Raw genomic sequence first — 18,355 nt, 5'->3', positions numbered from 1 at the left:
AGACTTCACCATCCTCCCCCCCCCCCTCACCCACACACCATTCACTAGCTGGGACATGGGGGAAGTCAGGAGTGAGGGTCAGGCAGCTCCCCCCTGTCTGTGAAGCCAGCCTCTCACTAGTAATGCAGGGAGGGAGCTGTCTCAGACTTCACCATCCCCCCCCCCCCCACCCACACACCATTCACTAGCTGGGACATGGGGGAAGTCAGGAGTGAGGGTCAGGCAGCTCCCCCCTGTCTGTGAAGCCAGCCTCTCACTAGTAATGCAGGGAGGGAGCTGTCTCAGACTTCACCATCCTCCCCCCCCCCTCACCCACACACCATTCACTAGCTGGGACATGGGGGAAGTCAGGAGTGAGGGTCAGGCAGCTCCCCCCTGTCTGTGAAGCCAGCCTCTCACTAGTAATGCAGGGAGGGAGCTGTCTCAGACTGGTATCAGGGTTAGGGCACTGTGTGCAGGAAGATCACAACACTCCTGGTATTAATAGGGATAGGGCACTGTAAGAGATGACTGTAGTAGATTGAATAAAGATCTGATGTTTCTGCTCTCCTCACACCAAACAAAAACAACACACAAGCAGAGAAGCCCTTCTTACAAAGCTGAGCTAGTGAGTTAAGTAGGAGGAAAAGTAAACATACTTGTGCCAGTGTGGCTACTTAAAAAATACACTTACCAACAATCAATTACATATATTTGAACTGTGTACAGTTCCAGCCAGGACCACCTTTCTAAAATGCACAGTGATTGGCAAATTCAACATGCACTAGCATTTCAGGTGCCTGCTAACAAAAATAATAAACAAACAAGTTCTAGTCACGTGAGTGCTGATCATTACATTACTTTTTTTGTCAAGCTTCCAACTGTTTCCATTTCACATCCCCCCAACCATTACCTCAGTATTAGCCTTGGTAACATCAATAGATAAGAGCACAGCCAGCCAATAGGAATACATACATACATATTCATTCCTAAGTGACCTTTACTGACCTGGGAAGTGTGAACACTTTGTTTCATTTTCTGTTGGTGTTCGTTAGTTTCCAGTTCCATTTCCCATCCCCCCAACCATCACCTCAGTGGTAACCTTGGTAACATCAATAGATAAGAGGGCAGCCAGCCAATAGGAACACATATTCATTCCTAACTGACCTTCAGTGACCTGGAAAGTGTTTATTTGTATCATTTTCAGTTAGTGCGCACTAAATCGAGTTAGTGCGCACTAACGGGGAGTTAGTGCGCACTAACTCGAGTTAGTGCGCACTAACACGATTTAACGATTTTTAACGATAAATCGTTAGAATTTCTATTGTATCGTGTTCTATAACGATTTAAGACGATATAAACATTATCGGACGATAATTTTAATCGTTGAAAAACGATTCACATCCCTAATTAATGATGCTCAAGAAGCAAACATTTTTCAAGGGAAAGAAGATTCTTGAGCGAGGGAACATGATATGACGCTCAGAGTAGGAAGAATGAGGAGCAATAACAGGAAATATTTTTTCACAGAAAGGGTGGTGGATGCATGCAGTCTCTACTTGGAGTGCCGCTAAATCAGTAATGGAGCTAAAGATAGTATAGAATAGGCACATAAGATCCTTAGTTGGTAAACATGAAGAGACAAGAGAACGTGTAACTGAGTTGTACATGTTTAAGTGTTTATTGCACTATTTTAGAATGATTCAAGAGTGCAAGTGGTATAGCTGCCAGAATGAATGGCAAGGCCTTCAGTACCTGAATGTAATCCACTTTGAAATGACTGACCAGCCATAAAAGACAGAATATGAATAAAAAAGAAAGAGAAAAGAATGTCAAAGTGGTTAATAAGAAAAGTTAAATCCTAGTAAAAATAAAGGTAACATTGTCTGACAGGCTATGATGGAAGAAACAACTAGCAGATGGGTCTGAGTGGCAAGATAACTTTTATGAGAAAAGCTACATGCCTAATTTTGAACATCCATACCCATACACACAGTTTTTTCTGCTGACCTAATCCCTACCCTGGGAATACCTCCAGTATGATATGGGTAAAAGTAAGTGGGTTGAGGAACTATAAATATACATTTACTAGTATACAGGGTGGACAATTTTCAGACAGTTGATTTACACAGTTAAAACAATTTTTACTGGCAGAAATCCCTTTGAAAATTGCCCTCACAAAATGTATTTCTTTGAACAACAATAGTGACCTATTTGTGCTTTTATCTATTTCTTTTTCAGGTCCTTATCTCATTGCTTTATATCTTTAAACAGGCTATTAGTGCTGATATATCTGAGGACAGGGTTGATTGGGCATTGGATTTAGTGTTTCTTCCATGATGAGACTGAATCATAGTCTTGTAAATAAAACTGATTTAAATTACAAAATGCATGTTCACAAAGACAAATCAAGTCTTTAAAAGGACACTACAGTGCCATCACTTTGAAAGGCCCTGTAAATTATGGAAACAAGAGGCATCACATGAATGGCTTAAGCAATCTATGATTAGCTTCATTAATTTCACTAGATGACCTTGGATTACTAGCAGTTTTTAATGATGACACCATACTGTATTTAATTTTCTTTAAATGTATTATTTACATACCTTATGTACATAGCTGTAATATCATATACATTCTAAACATAATGATACATCCAAACCATTCTTCATCCGGCCATCCTTCCACCCCTCAACATTCACACACAAATGCACACAAAGTACCATGTGAAGAAGGGACCTATGTAAAGGCAATTACATCATACTCTGAATAATTCTTACCTTGGACCTATACAAGACAACACATTTATCAAAGAATAGTGAACAAATACAAACTGTTTAATAATAATGCCATAGCATAGTTTGTTTTATTGTATGCAATTACAGCAGAAAAATAAACCATGAAATTGTTCTCTGTTATACAGTAAGGGGCGGATTTTAAGAGCCCTGCTCGCCTAAATCCGCCCAAATCCGGGCGGATTTAGGCGAGCAGGGCCCTGCGCGCCGGTGAGCCTATTTTACATAGGCTCACCGGCGCACGCAGACCCCGGGACTCGCATAAGTCCCGTGGTTCTCCGAGGGGGGCGTGTCGGGGGTGGGCCCGAACCACGCGGCATTTAGGGGGCGTGCCGGGAGCGTTTCGGGGGCAGACCCGGAGGCGTGGTTACGGCCCGGGGCGGCCCGGGGGCGTGGCCGCACCCTCCGGACCCGCCCCCAGGTTGCGTCCCGGCGCACAGGAGGCCCGCTGACGCGCGGGGATTTACGCCTCCCTCTGGGAGGCGTAAATCCCCCGACAAAGGTAAGGGGGGGGCTTAGACAGGGCCGGGTGGGTGGGTTAGGTAGGGGAAGGGAGGGGAAGGGAGGGGAAGGTGAGGGGAGGGCAAAAGGAAGTTCCCTCCGAGGCCGCTCCGATTTCGGAGCGGCATTGGAGGGAACGGGGGTAGGCTGCGCGGCTCAGCGCGCGCCGGCTATACGAAATCGATAGCCTTGCGCGCGCCGATCCCAGATTTTAGTGGATATGCGCGGCTCCACGCGTATCTACTAAAATCCAGCGTACTTTTGCTGGCGCCTGATGCGCCAGCAAAAGTAGGCCTATTTGCTTAGTTTGAAAATCTACCCCTATATGGGTAGCAGCATGAGCTCACTTTTAACAATGACTTGAATTATTCTATTAGGGGCGGATTTTAAGAGCCCTGCTCGCGTAAATCCGCCCGGATTTACGCGAGCAGGGCCCTGCACGCCGGTGCGCCTATTTTACATAGGCCTACCGGCGCGCGCAGAGCCCCGGGACTCGCGTAAGTCCCGGGGTTCTCAGAGGGGGGAGTGTCGGGGGCGTGTCGGGGGGCGGTCCCGGTCGTCGCGGCGTTTTCGGGGCGTGTCGGCAGCGTTTTGGGGGCGGGTACGGGGGGCGTGGCTATGGCCCGGGGCGGTCCGGGGCATGGCCGCGCCCTCCGTACCCGCCCCCAGGTCGTGGCCCGGCGCGCAAGAGGCCCGCTGGCGCGCGGGTATTTACGCCTCCCCGAGGGAGGCGTAAATCCCCTGACAAAGGTAAGGTGGGGGCTTAGACAGGGCCGGATGGGTGGGTTAGGTAGGGGAAGGGAGGGGAAGGTGAGGGGAGGGCAAAAGGAAGTTCCCTCCGAGGCCGCTCCGATTTCGGAGCGGCCTCGGAGGGAACGGGGGTAGGCCGCACGGCTCGGCGCGCGCCGGCTATACAAAATCGATAGCCTTGCGCGCGCTGATCCAGGTTTTTAGCAGATACGCACGGCTCCGCGCGTATCTACTAAAATCCAGCGTACTTTTGTTTGCGCCTGGAGCGCAAACAAAAGTAGGCCTATTCGCGGAGTATGAAAATCCGCCCCTTAGATTGTCCAACTCTAGCCATGCTATGTATATATTACCTGATTTTTTTTTAACATGAAAATTTGGGGGGTTATTTACTAAGGTGATGAAGCTTTAAAACATGGTATTTGGCTATTATTGTGCAGTGTTTGGCTATTATCACATGCTATTTGGTTGTTGGATAAAATATCTCATGGAAATAGCCAAATTTGCACATTATTTTTCTGAAATTCCTTCAGACACATTTACCTAGGTCTGAACTAATAAATACAATCTTTCCTATCAAGACAAGTTTCTTCAAGCCACAATATTGTTAGGATAGTATAAAGTAGTTTTTGGCATACTGGATGCTAAAGGGAGGTAACTGGTAGTGCCAAGAGGGAAGGGAGGCAGAAATGCAACCTAGAGAAGTGGACACTGGCTAAGAACCTGGGACCTAGTCTGCAATTCACATTAGTTTGGAGAATTGCATTTCCTGAAAGTGCTAAAACCACTGGGGGGGGGGGGGGGGGGCAGAAGAGCAACAGGTGAAGTGGAGAAACAGGGGCTTCATCTAGGATTACCATGCAGAAGTCCATACAGGGCCCACCTAGAGGATAATTGTCATCCATGCACAACATTATTGTGTCTTCCAGAGGAGATGATGATCCCAAGGTGCCTCTTGATCACAGAGACCATCACGGCTTAATGTGAAGAGCTCAAAGCAGACATTGATTCAGTTATTGAGAGGTTCCATGCCATGCTAGGCCATGTTAAACAGTTCAGTTCCCTCCATTTCATGACTTATGTCTCCTTCTAAATTACCCTCAGTATTTTGGGAGGGGGGGACGGACCATGTCACAAGCCACTTTTTCCAGGTGTTTGCAGCAGGTACTGTGAGCCATACACAGCCATGTTCATGCGTATATCTGATTTACCATTCAGAGGTATGAATTGCAGGTGCTAAAGAGGGGTTTCTATGCCTTGGCATTGTTTCCCCATGTCCTGGGGGGCAATAAACTGCATCCACTCAACTCACTTCCTCAGAGGGAGGAGTGCTACCACAACAGTAAGATCAGTGTGCAAGTGGTATGTGATACACAATAGTGTCTAGGTATCCTGGAGCCACCCGCTATGCTTACATCCTACAACAATTGTCACCTTTTGAGCATTTTGAGAATAGGAGATATGGTGATGGCTGGCTACTTGGTAAGACTGCTTCTTCCATGCCTATCTCCTTTCAATGTCTTTACTGTGTATGCCTTTGAGTTGTGTGGCAGCCTTGATACAGCACACCACTCATGCTTTGTGCCTTCAGACGTATTTTCTATAAATATTCTTCCTGACCTTGACCCACTACTTTGATGGTGTGGAGTGAATGGAGAGTGTCCAGGGAGGCCCTAGAGGTGGCGCATGCAGCTTTTGAATGCTGATTTTCACTTTTGACCCCTGATTATCCCTCTCTGACTCATTCCCTTAAACATGGGTCTCTCAAAAAAAACCAAAACCAATAAAAGATTTTTGTATGCACTGTTTGGCTATGTTTTTTAAATGGTAAGCTCTACAGAGAAGGAACAAAGAGGGAAAATATAGCTTTGACCCTTTGAACTCATTGCATATATTTAGACATTCTGAAGTATAAAAGTACAGAGTTTTCATACTTTCTGCTCAACTACACATGATGCAACATGAAAGATAATATTTCATTCACCAACACAGACTTGTAAGATGTTGTATAATTGCTTCAGTGCAGGTCACTGATGAATATGCAGGTGTTTGTATATAGCTCTTTTCTTTGGTATTTCACACATAACATGCATGTACATATTGAAAACCTATGGTAAGAGCTGCATGGGCTGCAATTTGGAAGGCAAAAATTGCTTATATTACAAGTTTTTTTATTAGGCTTCACTAGAAGGGAGTTTACATGCCACTAATTAGTTGCTGTAGGGCTAGCTATGAGGGGGTAGGAGATGCAAAAATATTAGCTGGCTTATCATATATTGCTCTCTTGGTTCAGTATATACTATAGTACAAAGAGATGATCCATGGAAAAAGACATATTACATATTCATGTTTTAGCACAACTCCAAATGATCATTAGCATAGTACACATAAACTAGCATGTAGAGTCATTGCCAAAATCTGGGGTGAATATTTGGGTGGGTGGTGTTGTGATCAGGACATCATTGATGAGGCTGTTGTTACATGTAACTGTTCTTCAATGGACATATTTCATTGATAACCTTAGCCATATCAATTAGTTGATGTCAAAGGACTTCATCAGAAGTAGTAGGGTTGGTTGTTTAATGCAAACCTATGAATTTAGCAATAATGTAGTTCAAAATGATATAGCATGGTGAAAGCAAAACACCTTTGTTATTACCAGTGCTACAGCAGAGTACATCAGAGGACAGTTTGAACCATGTTTAACTCTTTATCTCACAGGTGGTTCAGGATATGTCTGCCGATCATGGCTTATCACCTGTGCCACTGTCCTTAGCACACCAGCAGAAAGAAGATACAGTGAGGCACTCACATCCATTCACTCACTCATTGAGTGTAAGTTTAGCATGTTGAAAATTCACTTCCACTCATTACAATACAACCTGCTCATAGTAGTATAGATGGTGCTTGCCTGATGCGTACTTCACAATATTCACAATAAATCTATCCAGTAAGGCAACCCAGCTGAGATGAGCCAAGATCTTGAGGTAGATCCTGACTTCACCCTGCAACATCAGGAAACCACACAAAGTGAGAAGCAAGTGCACTACAAATATTTTCAGAAAATGTTGGTTGTTGATTGGGAATAATTGGGGTCATTCATCAAAATGCATTATGGCGTTAACACACACAATAATGCATTAACACATGCGTTAATGCCATAACCTATGCGATAATCATGTTACCGCATGGCACAAATGCAAAATTTTTGAAGGGGCGGGATTGGGAAGGCGTTTAGGTGGGATTAATTAAAATGAGGGGCCTGTTTTGAAAAAATTCCCTGGGCCGATATTTTCCTGTTACCCAGGTAGAGAGTCCATCAAGCTAGATTGAGAGAACACTGCACAAATCTCATCTTTGGGTAGCTTCCTCACTTGGAAGGTCATCAAATCGTCACAAGAGAGCACTGTTCTGTTCATATGTCTCACTCTGAAAGTCAAAGTGGCCCCTAACCCCTACACTCCTACCTAAACCTCACCTCGAGTAACTAAGAGGACCTCATATAAAGGTATAAATACCTACCTAGTGTGAGGGCATTATGGCTAGGTTATCTCTCTCTCTCTCATATGAGGGCCTGATAGCTAGGCTGTCTCTCCAGCAGCTTAAAACATTGCACTGAAACTTGGCCACAAACACCTCCCGTTTTTCTGATTTGCATCACATCATGCATTATAGTGCTTTCGCATGCATTTAAGGTGCTTAACGCATGCAAAACGCCATATAGCACTTTGATAAATGACCCCCATTGATTGTTAGTGTGCAAAGACTGCAGCTTGCTAAAATACTCCAATATTTGTGGAGTATTGTTCTGTAAGAGACATATCTTATGTATTTAATTATTTATTTGTTTCATATTCTGCCTTTTGGCACTTCAAACTTCTGGATATGGATGACCATTGTAATAGTGGTCCTGGTTTGTGCCCTTTGAGAAGGGCATACATCATTTTGCTGTATTTCCTTGCTCAGTAATTTTAAGGGGATCCCTGCCGCCTGCCCATAACATGATCTACAACCTTTTTTTATTTTGAACCTTCCTGCTCTCCTTCCCATTCTCTGGGGGCAGTTGTGTGCATGTTGGATTCCCATGTGATCTGACCCTGCTGAAGGCTGGGCATATCTTTTGATGGACCCCAACAGAGTTATAGTCAAACCTATTGGCTCCAGCTCTGTGTGTAAAAAGTAGATGTAATTTTATGCAGCAGAGTTTGTGCACATTATTTTGGATAATTTTCAAGGTGGACTAATGCGGATAAATCTGCTTTGAAAACTGATGAAACTTATGCACATTTCTCCTGACTTCCTTATGGGGGCTGTGTGAAAATTGCCCTCCCTATATTTGTAAGATGTATTTTTCTGGGCATCCACCAAATGAATCCTCAAACAGCCCCAGCCACTAGTAAGCCATATCAAGTGGAAATAGAAAGAGTTTGTGCAAATGGAACAAATGAAGATATTATGATTCAATTCTATGAGCAAAATATCAAAAAGTGTCATATCTAGTTGACCTGATTAAAGAAATACCTGTTGTGTTATATACTTAAACTTATAATAGGCAAAACTCAATTAATGCCACTGTGCTATAATTATCAGCATGTCTCCTCCATATCATAAATATTGTTTACTGAGGGGAAGTAGAATATTTTGCAATAAAACACATTCCAGATTTTAGCAATCCACTTACTAAGAGGTCGAATAACTCTACATTGTAAAGAAAAAATACAGCAAATTGATCTGAAACACAAAATTAGAATGCCTTTGCAACATAAATGTGCAAGCATTTCAAGGCTTGTAAAAGAAAAGTATCATTGTGCTTTAATTGTTATTGATTTTCCTCAGATTGGGTACTTCCAAAACATAATGCATCCTTCATAACTTCATCTCTCCCTGTTAACTAACAGGTTCTGAATTAATCTGACATAATGCCAGATCATTACTCTGGAATTTGCATCCGTAAAAGCAACATAGGATATGTTTCAGGGAAACATTGTGCCAGAATAATTATTGCATTGCATACATTCTCATGAATTACTCATGATGTTCGATTATTTATTATATTGTTAATTCAATCAGCTTCAAATATTATGAGTTCACGCAAACCAAACACAATTGTAATGAGATTGTATTATACTGTAACTAGCAATTTTAATTAAAATTGCACAATAAAAATTGTACCTTCTGACTCCTCTTGTTACCACAGTATTTCTACTTTCAATTCTAATCTCATTTCTAAGGGCAGTATTTTGTTTTATTCTACCACAGATGCCTTTCTTTGTAATAAACCCCTTTATAGCAAACCCTATGTAACATAAACTGATCATATCCTCAAAATAAAATTATATGGAGTGCTTTCTATACCAGTCAAATTCTGATATGACAAACTATGCAGCCATCAAATCTGTTTAACTTGCTGTCCATTTGTTCTGAAGTGCTATTATGTATGTATTCATTTCTCATTGCATGAGAAAATACAATATTCTTTTGCCTGCCCTAGATCACAAATGTCTCCATTTGCTTATTTCTACTGTCTGTTTTCTTTATGAGAAATGACATTTCAACTTCAATGGCATATTCTAAAATGTACCATATCCTTCATTTTTAGGTATGTCTACTTGTTAACAAGACATCAAAGCAATAAATTATGAAATTATTTCACAGTGTTCTAGTCACTTGGCAGGATTTGGGGGCCTATGCGCTGAAATTTGTGCCAATGTCTGATAGCATACATATCACAAAAAATGTAGGATAAATGCTAATTCTCCCTGACGGACTATACACAATAGATATATGCATTCAATTAGAATGATGCATTTTCATAACTAAAAAAAACATTTTTGGTTCATTCCAAATAGAATGAACCAAAAATAGATTTACCTGAAAACAATAAAACATTTTTGGATTATTTTCAGTCTGTTTCCCAAATATTTCAAAAAATAAAAAGAGTTTCCCTAGTAGCGTCCATTACTGCTTTAGTACCCAGGGCCTCCCTGGGCCCATCATGCTCCCCCTAGTCTTCATCAATAAGATGGGGCTAGGACTGGGGCCTTCCTGGGTTTGTGGCTGAGCCAAGCCCAGCTGGGACCCTTCAAGCTCCTCCACCCGCTATCCCCAGAAAATAAAATGGGTTCTCCTCAGCCTCTCCTTCTAAGGGGATCTTCACCCTAGAAAGGCACAGAATGATCCCCAGTATCTCTTGTCCCACTGGCTTGGATTCATATGTTGCTGACCAGAACTGAGGCCAGTACTATTTTGTTGTACAACCATATAATGAATGTATAGTAATGTTGTATAGCAGTACAAGAAAATAATGTCAACCAGCTCTGATACAAATGCAATTTTGTTTTATATCAAAGGTCAGTGCTGGTCTCAGGGCTGGCAGCCAGGAGTTGGAGCTAGTTGGGCAGGAATCTTTTTATATTGAGGACCCCACAGATGGGATAAGTGGAAGCCAGGATATCCCCAGTCCTGGCTTATTTGCAGGATGTTGGGGGTGGAGGGGTTCATGGATGTCCTAGGCACTACAGTAGCAAAGGATGGGGGAGCCAGGGGAGGCACCATTTTGATTATTATTATTTATTTACATTTAATGTTTATTTTGGGTCAGAAAATGAAGCAAAAATAAATATTAAACAAACCATATAAACATGATGGCAGAAAAATAACATATGGCCCATTTAATCTGCTCATCTGTCCAATTATTTAGCCTTATAATCCCCATCACTGCCTCAGAGTCCTTTGCATTTATTCCATGCTTTCTTGAATTCAGATACCATTTTTGACTCCACCACCTCCACTAGGAAGCCATTCCATGCATTCACTACCCTGAGCCTACCCCATCTTCATCCTCATCCCATGACCCTTCATTCTAGATTCTACTTTCTGTTGAAAGAGGCTAGACTCCTGTGCATGGAAAACTTTGAGATATTTAAATAATTGTATCTTATTTACCCTATCTCACCTTTCCTACAGGGTATACATGTTTAGATCTTTAATCCCTATATGCTTTAGAATGAAGAAAATGTATCATTTTAGTAGCCATCTCCAGGACCAGCTCCAACCAGTTTAGATTCTTTTGAAGATGCAGTCTTCAGAATTGTACACAGTATTCCAAATGAGGTCTCACCAGGTACCTATATAAGGGCAATATCACCTGTTAATGTCACGGTCGCGACGGTCGCGACCCGGCCCTTACCTCCTTGGTCCCGGTCCGTCTCTGAGAGCCTGCGGCCTGTTTCGCGGCATCCCCTCGGGGGGGACGAGGAACCCTTCCTGGACACCGTCTCCTTAGGCGCGCGCAGGAGCCGCACTTATGAAGGCCTTTTCTCGTCACTGAAGACTCCGCCTTACCCCTGACGTCAGACGCTGCGGCCTATGTAAGGCCACCACTGAGCCCAGAACTTTGCCTTGCAATGGGGTTCCTTGCAGTTCCCAGTTGCTCCAAGCCCCGGAGTGTGCTATTGCATTAGCAGCTCTGTTCCTGCCTAAGACTTGCTACGCTTCTGTATCCAAGTCCTGTCTTTGCTTTTGCTTGGTTCTAGTAACCTGTCCTGCTTCAGTTCCAGCTTGGTTCCAGTACCAGTCCTGTTTCAGTGCCAGCTTGGATCCAGTACCTGTCCTGCTTCAGTTCCAGTTTGGTTCCAGTAACCTGTCCCGCTTCAGTTTCAGCTTGGATCCAGTACCTGTCCTGCTTCAGTTCCTGCCTAATTCTGGATCCCTGCCCGCCTGCTTCAGCTCCAGCTTCCATGATCTCCTAAGTCCCAGTGGCTGGGCTCCTACGGGCTCCTCCCGGGGGAGCTCCGGCTTCCAGGGTGAATCCCCTAAGTCCCAAGTGGCTGGGCTCCTACGGGCTCCTCCCGGGGGAGTACCAGCTTCCTGGGTGAAGCTCACCGTCCATCGTCTGCCTGGAATCGGCCTCCCGGCTTGCCCCCAAGCTGAGACTATAGTCCATCTCTCCCCAGTCTCTCGCAGGCCGGCCCAAGGGTCCACTGAAACAGCTAATTCACAATATATCACCAGCCTTTTTTTGCTGTTCATTTTTCTTCCTCTGCAGCCAAGCATTTTTCTGGCTTTCCCATTGCTTTATTCAAATTTTTGGCCATCTTAAGATCATTTTATACAATCACTCCCAGATTACCGACCTTCTTTTATGCTTAGAAAATTTCAGCTCCAATAATGTACCTTTCCCTTGGGTCTTTGGAGCCTGAATGCATTATTCTGCACTGTTTACCATTAAATCTTAGCTGCCAATCTCTGGACCATTCCTCAAGCTTTGCTAGATCCTTCTTCATGTTTACCATACCTTCCTGGAAGTCTACTCTGTTGCATATTTTGGTATCATTGGCAAAAAGACAAACTTTCCTGACAATCCTTCTGCTGTGTCGCTCATGAAAGTGTTGAGAAGAACAGGTCCCAGGACTGAACTCTGAGACACACACCACTAGTATCACCACATCCTCAGAGTAAACTCCATTTACAACTAATCTATGTTGCTTCCCACTCAGCCAGTTTCTAACCCATTCAGTCACTCTAAGTCCAATACCAAGGTCATTCAATTTATTTATGTTTCTTGTGCATAACTGTGTCAAAGGCCTTACTAAAATCCAAGTACACCATCTAATGCTCTCCCTTGATCTGAATCTCTGGCCACCTAATCAAAGAAATTGATCAGATTCCATTTGACAAGATTTACCTCCAGTAAAACCATGCTGCCTCAGAAAATGCAATTCATTGGATTCCAGAAACTGCACTATCCTCTCTTGTAGCAGATTCAATTCTCTCACAACTCATTTGAATCAGGATTCTCTCACCAGCTGTGTTTAACTCAAGAACATTTATACACACCACATCCCAAATATAGTCTGGAAAGGAACAGAAAATATAAAGATGAATAGAACAATGTATCCCCTTTCTGTAAAATGTTCTTCCACCATTATCTTCACAAACGTTTTCCACATGAAAATAAAATCTAAACACTCAAGGTTAAAGAATATTTCCCATGATGGTCATCAATAAAAACACATCATTCCTGAAACATAAAAAAACCCATACCTCTCCTATCTTGTAGAAGATAGTCTTTAGCTAAACACTGAATGCAAAGAATTTAATTTCACCCATAAATACCTTTATGTTACTATGGTAAATATTCATATGAGCACACCAGCAGCTGAAGATTAGAATGAACAATAAAATATCACCATCAACTCTACTCACATCTGCAACATCTGTATTCAAATGTATCAGTTTCCACTACATGGGTCTATCAATTTTTAAACTCCAAATGTTCTCACTTCTCTAATCAGTCACAACCTTCTTCTTACTCCTATCATTCCTAAAAGAAAATTAATAATTAAGTACAGCTGTAAGAAAATATTAATAAGTAGGGATGTGAATCGTGTGCCCGATCGTTTTAACGATTGGGTTCGGTTGGGGGGGGGGGGAGGGGAATCTGATCGTTACGAGATGTGAATTGGAATCGGTTCCGATTCCAATTCACATCACTAATTTTTTTTAGTGAGGCCCGCGCCGATAAAAAACCCCACCCCGACCCTTTAAAATTACACCCTTAGCCTCCCCCACTCTCCCGACCCCCCCAAAAAAACTTTTTACACATACCTGGTGGTCCAGGGGGGCCGCGGGGAGCGATGTCCCGTTCCCACGCTATCAGCTGCTCTAAAAAAAATGGCGCCGATGGCCCTTTGCCCTTACCATGTGACAGGGCAAAGGTAGCGCCGGCGCCATTTTGAATATTGGCAATACGGCTCGCGTGCAGGAGATCGCTCCCGGACCCCCGCTGGACCTCCAGGGATTTTTGGCCAGCTTGGGGGGCCTCCTGACCCCCACAAGACTTGCCAAAAGTCCAGCGGGGGTCCGGGAGCGACCTCCTGCACTCCGGCCATATTGCCAGTATTCAAAATGGCGCCGGCGCTACCTTTGCCCTCACTATGTCACAGGGGCCGCCCCCCTGATCGAAACCATAACCACCCACATCAACTTGCAGGAGCCAGCTATCATACTGGGGGATTTCAATCTCCACATCGACACTACCCCCCTCTCTCCTACCTGCAAACTCCTACTCTCCACCATGTCCGCCATTGGATTCACCCAAATCATCAACACCCCCACCCAAAAATCTGGTCATACCCTTGACTTAATCTTCACCAACAACAAAATATCCAACATAGTCCCACCCACGACCACCGCAACATCGTGGTCCGACCACAACCTCATCCAAGCCAAGTTCCAACTTCAACGCCCCCTAATGAAGCCAAACAATCACATCATCGAATTCACCAAACCCTGCTCCAGTGACGACCTTGCTGATCTACTACCTGAAGCCTTAAAGACCCTCAACAAGAATGACGCCAACTCCGCCACAAACTCTTGTATTTCCATCAACTCTGACATAGCCAAGTCAATATGCCCCACCATAAGAAAAGTAATGTAATCAAAACCTCAACAAAGCACAAATCCCCATGGTATACCCCCAAACTAAAAAACACAAAGCAAACCCTGAGACAAACTGAGAAAAAATGGAGAAGAACCCCAACACCAGAACTGAAAGACAAATACAGAACTTTACTTCACATCTACTCAACGGACTTTAACACAGCAAAACAAAACTTCTGTACAAAAAATATCCACAAATACCAATTCAACCCTAGGACTCTTTTCTCCTACATCACAGACCTAACTAACCCAACCCAGAATGATACAACCCACGACATCCCCACCATCTTCAGCGAAAACCTAGCACACTTCTTCAAAGACAAAGTCACCAACATCATCACCAAGATCCCCCCAGTCAACCATGACACAACACAAAACACTCCTAATCATACTCAAAGAAATTGGACTACGAGACACTACAATCAAATGGCTCGAGTCATATCTCACAAACAGAACCTTCAACATAAAGATAAATTCTTCAGAATCATCCCAGATACCACTTACACATGGCATCCCACAGGAATCATCCCTATCCTCCACCCTATTTAACATATACCTCCTCCCACTTTGCAAATTCCTCTCAGAATCAGACCTCACTTACTTTGTATACACCGATGACATACACATTTTACTCTCCATAAACAAAACCATCAAAAATACCCTAAATATCTGGTACCAACTCAGTATGAAAATAACTCAACTACTATCACAACTATCACTCTGCCTCAACCAAAACAAGACCGAAATCCTACATATATCCAACAACCACTCCTCACCCCTCCCCAAAAACTACACCCCTAAACATATGGGGTCGCAACTTACACATACTACAAAAAACCTTGGAATAACTATTGACAATGAACTCAACTTCAAACATCACATCTCCAACATGATCAAGGATGGATTCTTTAAGCTGAAAACCCTGAAAAACTCAAACACCTTCTTCATACTCATGATTATTGAACAGTCCTCCAAACAATAATCTTTTCCAAACTTGACTACTGCAATACGATACTCCTTGGCCTCCCCAAAATCACCATCAGACCTCTTCAGGTACTACAAAATGCCGCCGCTAGATCCATCACAAACATAAAAAAATGCAATCATATCACCCCCACCCTCAAAGAACTACATTGGCTACCCATCAGCCAAAGAATCCAATATAAAACCCTCACCCTCATCCACAAAAAAATAAACAATAAGATGAACTGGTTAAACTCTGCCATACTCCCATACACCCCACATAGAAACCTCAGATCCTCAGATACTAGGCTCCTCTCCATCCCCAACTCCATCCCCAACTCCAAAACAGCGCACATCACCTCTACCCGAAAACGAGCCATATCCGTAGCCGGCCCCACGCTATGGAACTCCCTCCCGCCCCGCCTTAAAAATGAACCTTCCACTCAAGACTTCAAAAAACACCTCAAAACCTGGCTCTTCATAAAAGCCTTCCTGCCAGAAATGTAGCCCTCCTGCCCAGGCCCCTCCCCGCCTCTGAATTGAATCTTCCCCTGTCCGCCATCAACTGCCCTGTGGTTCCCTTGTCCGCCATCAACTGCCCTGTGGTTCCCTCCATAAAATAATTGTACATATCTAATCCTCTATGCTTCCCCCTCACCCCCTCTATTCTCCCTCTATCATATCCAAGTCACATGTTAAATGTTATTTCTCAAAGTTACCATTTCCAGTTAACCTACTGAATTACTATGTAAATCTATATCTATAATGTTGAGATTACTACCTGATAATCTCCTTTTCCTTAGTGTAGACAGATGGACTCAGAACAAATGGGATAGTATCCGCGTGCTAGGAGTTGGAGACGGATCTGACGTCAGCATGGGGTATATAGCCCCACAGGAAGCGTAGCTATTCAGTAATCTTCCTTGCAAAAGCTGTTATAGATGTGTGTACTGACGCTCAGTGAAAAGTGAAACAGGATTCCCCTGACCGATTGATAGTAGCTGGAGACCGCCAGCATTCCCAACTGGAAGGCGTTGACACCTGGTAGAGTGTACGCTCTTATGGAAACAGATGACATGGCTTACCTTGAATCGGAGAAACCCATGTACGCAGGCAGCTGGGCGAGATGCTGAGTCCATCTGTCTACACTAAGGAAAAGGAGATTATCAGGTAGTAATCTCAACATTTCCTGGCGTGTAGCCAGATGGACTCAGAACAAATGGGATGTACAAAAGCTTTACTCCCAGCCTGGGCGGGAGGCTGCCTGAGGCCCATGTAGTACCGCCCTCGCAAAAGCTGAGTCCTCCCTGGCCTGGACATCCAGACGGTAGAACCTGGAAAAGGTATGGAGGGAGGACCAGGTCGCCGCTTTACAGATTTCCGCAGGCTATAGCATCCTGGATTCTGCCCAAGATGCCGCTTGTGCTCTGGTAGAATGAGCCTTGACCTGTAGAGGCGGAGACTTCCCAGCCTCTACGTACACTGCTCTGACAACTTCTTTAATCCAGCGGGCGATGGTGGGCCACGAGGCCGCTTCACTTTGCTTCTTCCCGCTGTGCAGGACGAACAGATGGTCTGTCTTTCGTAGGTCGTGTGTAAGTTCCAAATATCTGGGCAGCAATCTGCCAATGTCGAGATGGCGTAATAAACGCCCTTCTTCAGATTTCTTCAAACCCACCGTGGTAGGCAAGGATATGGTTTGATTAAGATGAAACTGTGAAACCACCTTAGGTAGAAAGGAGGGAACCGTACGAAGATGGATAGCCTCCGGAGTGATTCTGAGAAAGGATCACGGCAGGACAGTGCCTGTAGCTCTGAGATGCGGCGGGCTGAACATACAGCCAGCAAGAACACCATCTTCAAGGTTAGAGATCGGAGAGACAGGCCCCGAAGGGGTCTGAAGGTGGATCCCGCGAGGAAATCCAAAACAAGGTTGAGGTTCCACAAAGGCACAGGCCACTTCAGTGGCGGACGAATATGCTTGACTCCTTGCAGGAAGCGAGAAACATCTGGGTGCTTGGCGATGGTCTTGCCATCCCTCCTGGGACCATAGCAAGACAGCGCAGCCACCTGAACCTTGATGGAACTGAGGGAGAGACCCTTCTGAAGTCCATCCTGTAGGAAATCCAACACAATAGGGATTGTGGTTGCATGTGGATTGGTGCCGTGAGTGTCGCACCATGCTTCAAATACTCTCCAGATCCGGATGAATGTGAGGAATGTGGAAAACTTGCGAGCTAGGAGGAGGGTATCAATCACGGGCTCCGAGTAACCCCTCTTCTTCAATCTAGCCCTCTCAAGGGCCATACCATAAGAGAGAATTGAGCCGGATCCTCGTGAAGAATGGGACCTTGATGTAGAAGGTCCCAGAGAGGAGGCAGGGGGAGAGGCTCCCCTGCCAGTAGTCTCCTCATGTCCGCGTACCAGGGTCTTCTTGGCCAGTCTGGCACCACTAGAAGAACTAGGCCCCGGTGTCTCTGAATCTTGCGGATGATAGCGCCTAGCAGAGGTCACGGAGGAAAGGCATACAGTAGAGTCCCTGGAGGCCATGGCTGAACCAGGGCATCGATTCCGTGTGAGAACGGGTCGCGCTTGTGGCTGAAGTATCTGGGTACTTGAGCGTTGGACTTGTCCGCCAGTAAATCCATGTCCGGAATCCCCCAATGATCCACAATCATCTGGAAGGCTGTGGGTGAGAGCTGCCACTCTCCCGGATTTAGGCTTTCTCTGCTGAGGAAGTCTGCTGTAGTATTGTCCTTCCCGGCAATGTGGACGGCGGAAATGTCCTGAAGATTTGCCTCTGCCCAAGCCATCAGTGGGGCAATCTCCAGAGATACCTGTCGACTTCTGGTTCTGCCCTGACGATTGATATAGGCCACCATGGTGGCGTTGTCGGACATCACTCTGACGGCTCTGTTCTTCAGTCT

Source organism: Rhinatrema bivittatum, chromosome 6, assembly GCF_901001135.1.
Source record: "Rhinatrema bivittatum chromosome 6, aRhiBiv1.1, whole genome shotgun sequence".
Classification (NCBI taxonomy): Eukaryota; Metazoa; Chordata; class Amphibia; order Gymnophiona; family Rhinatrematidae; genus Rhinatrema; species Rhinatrema bivittatum.
This window is presented reverse-complemented; position numbering follows the sequence as displayed.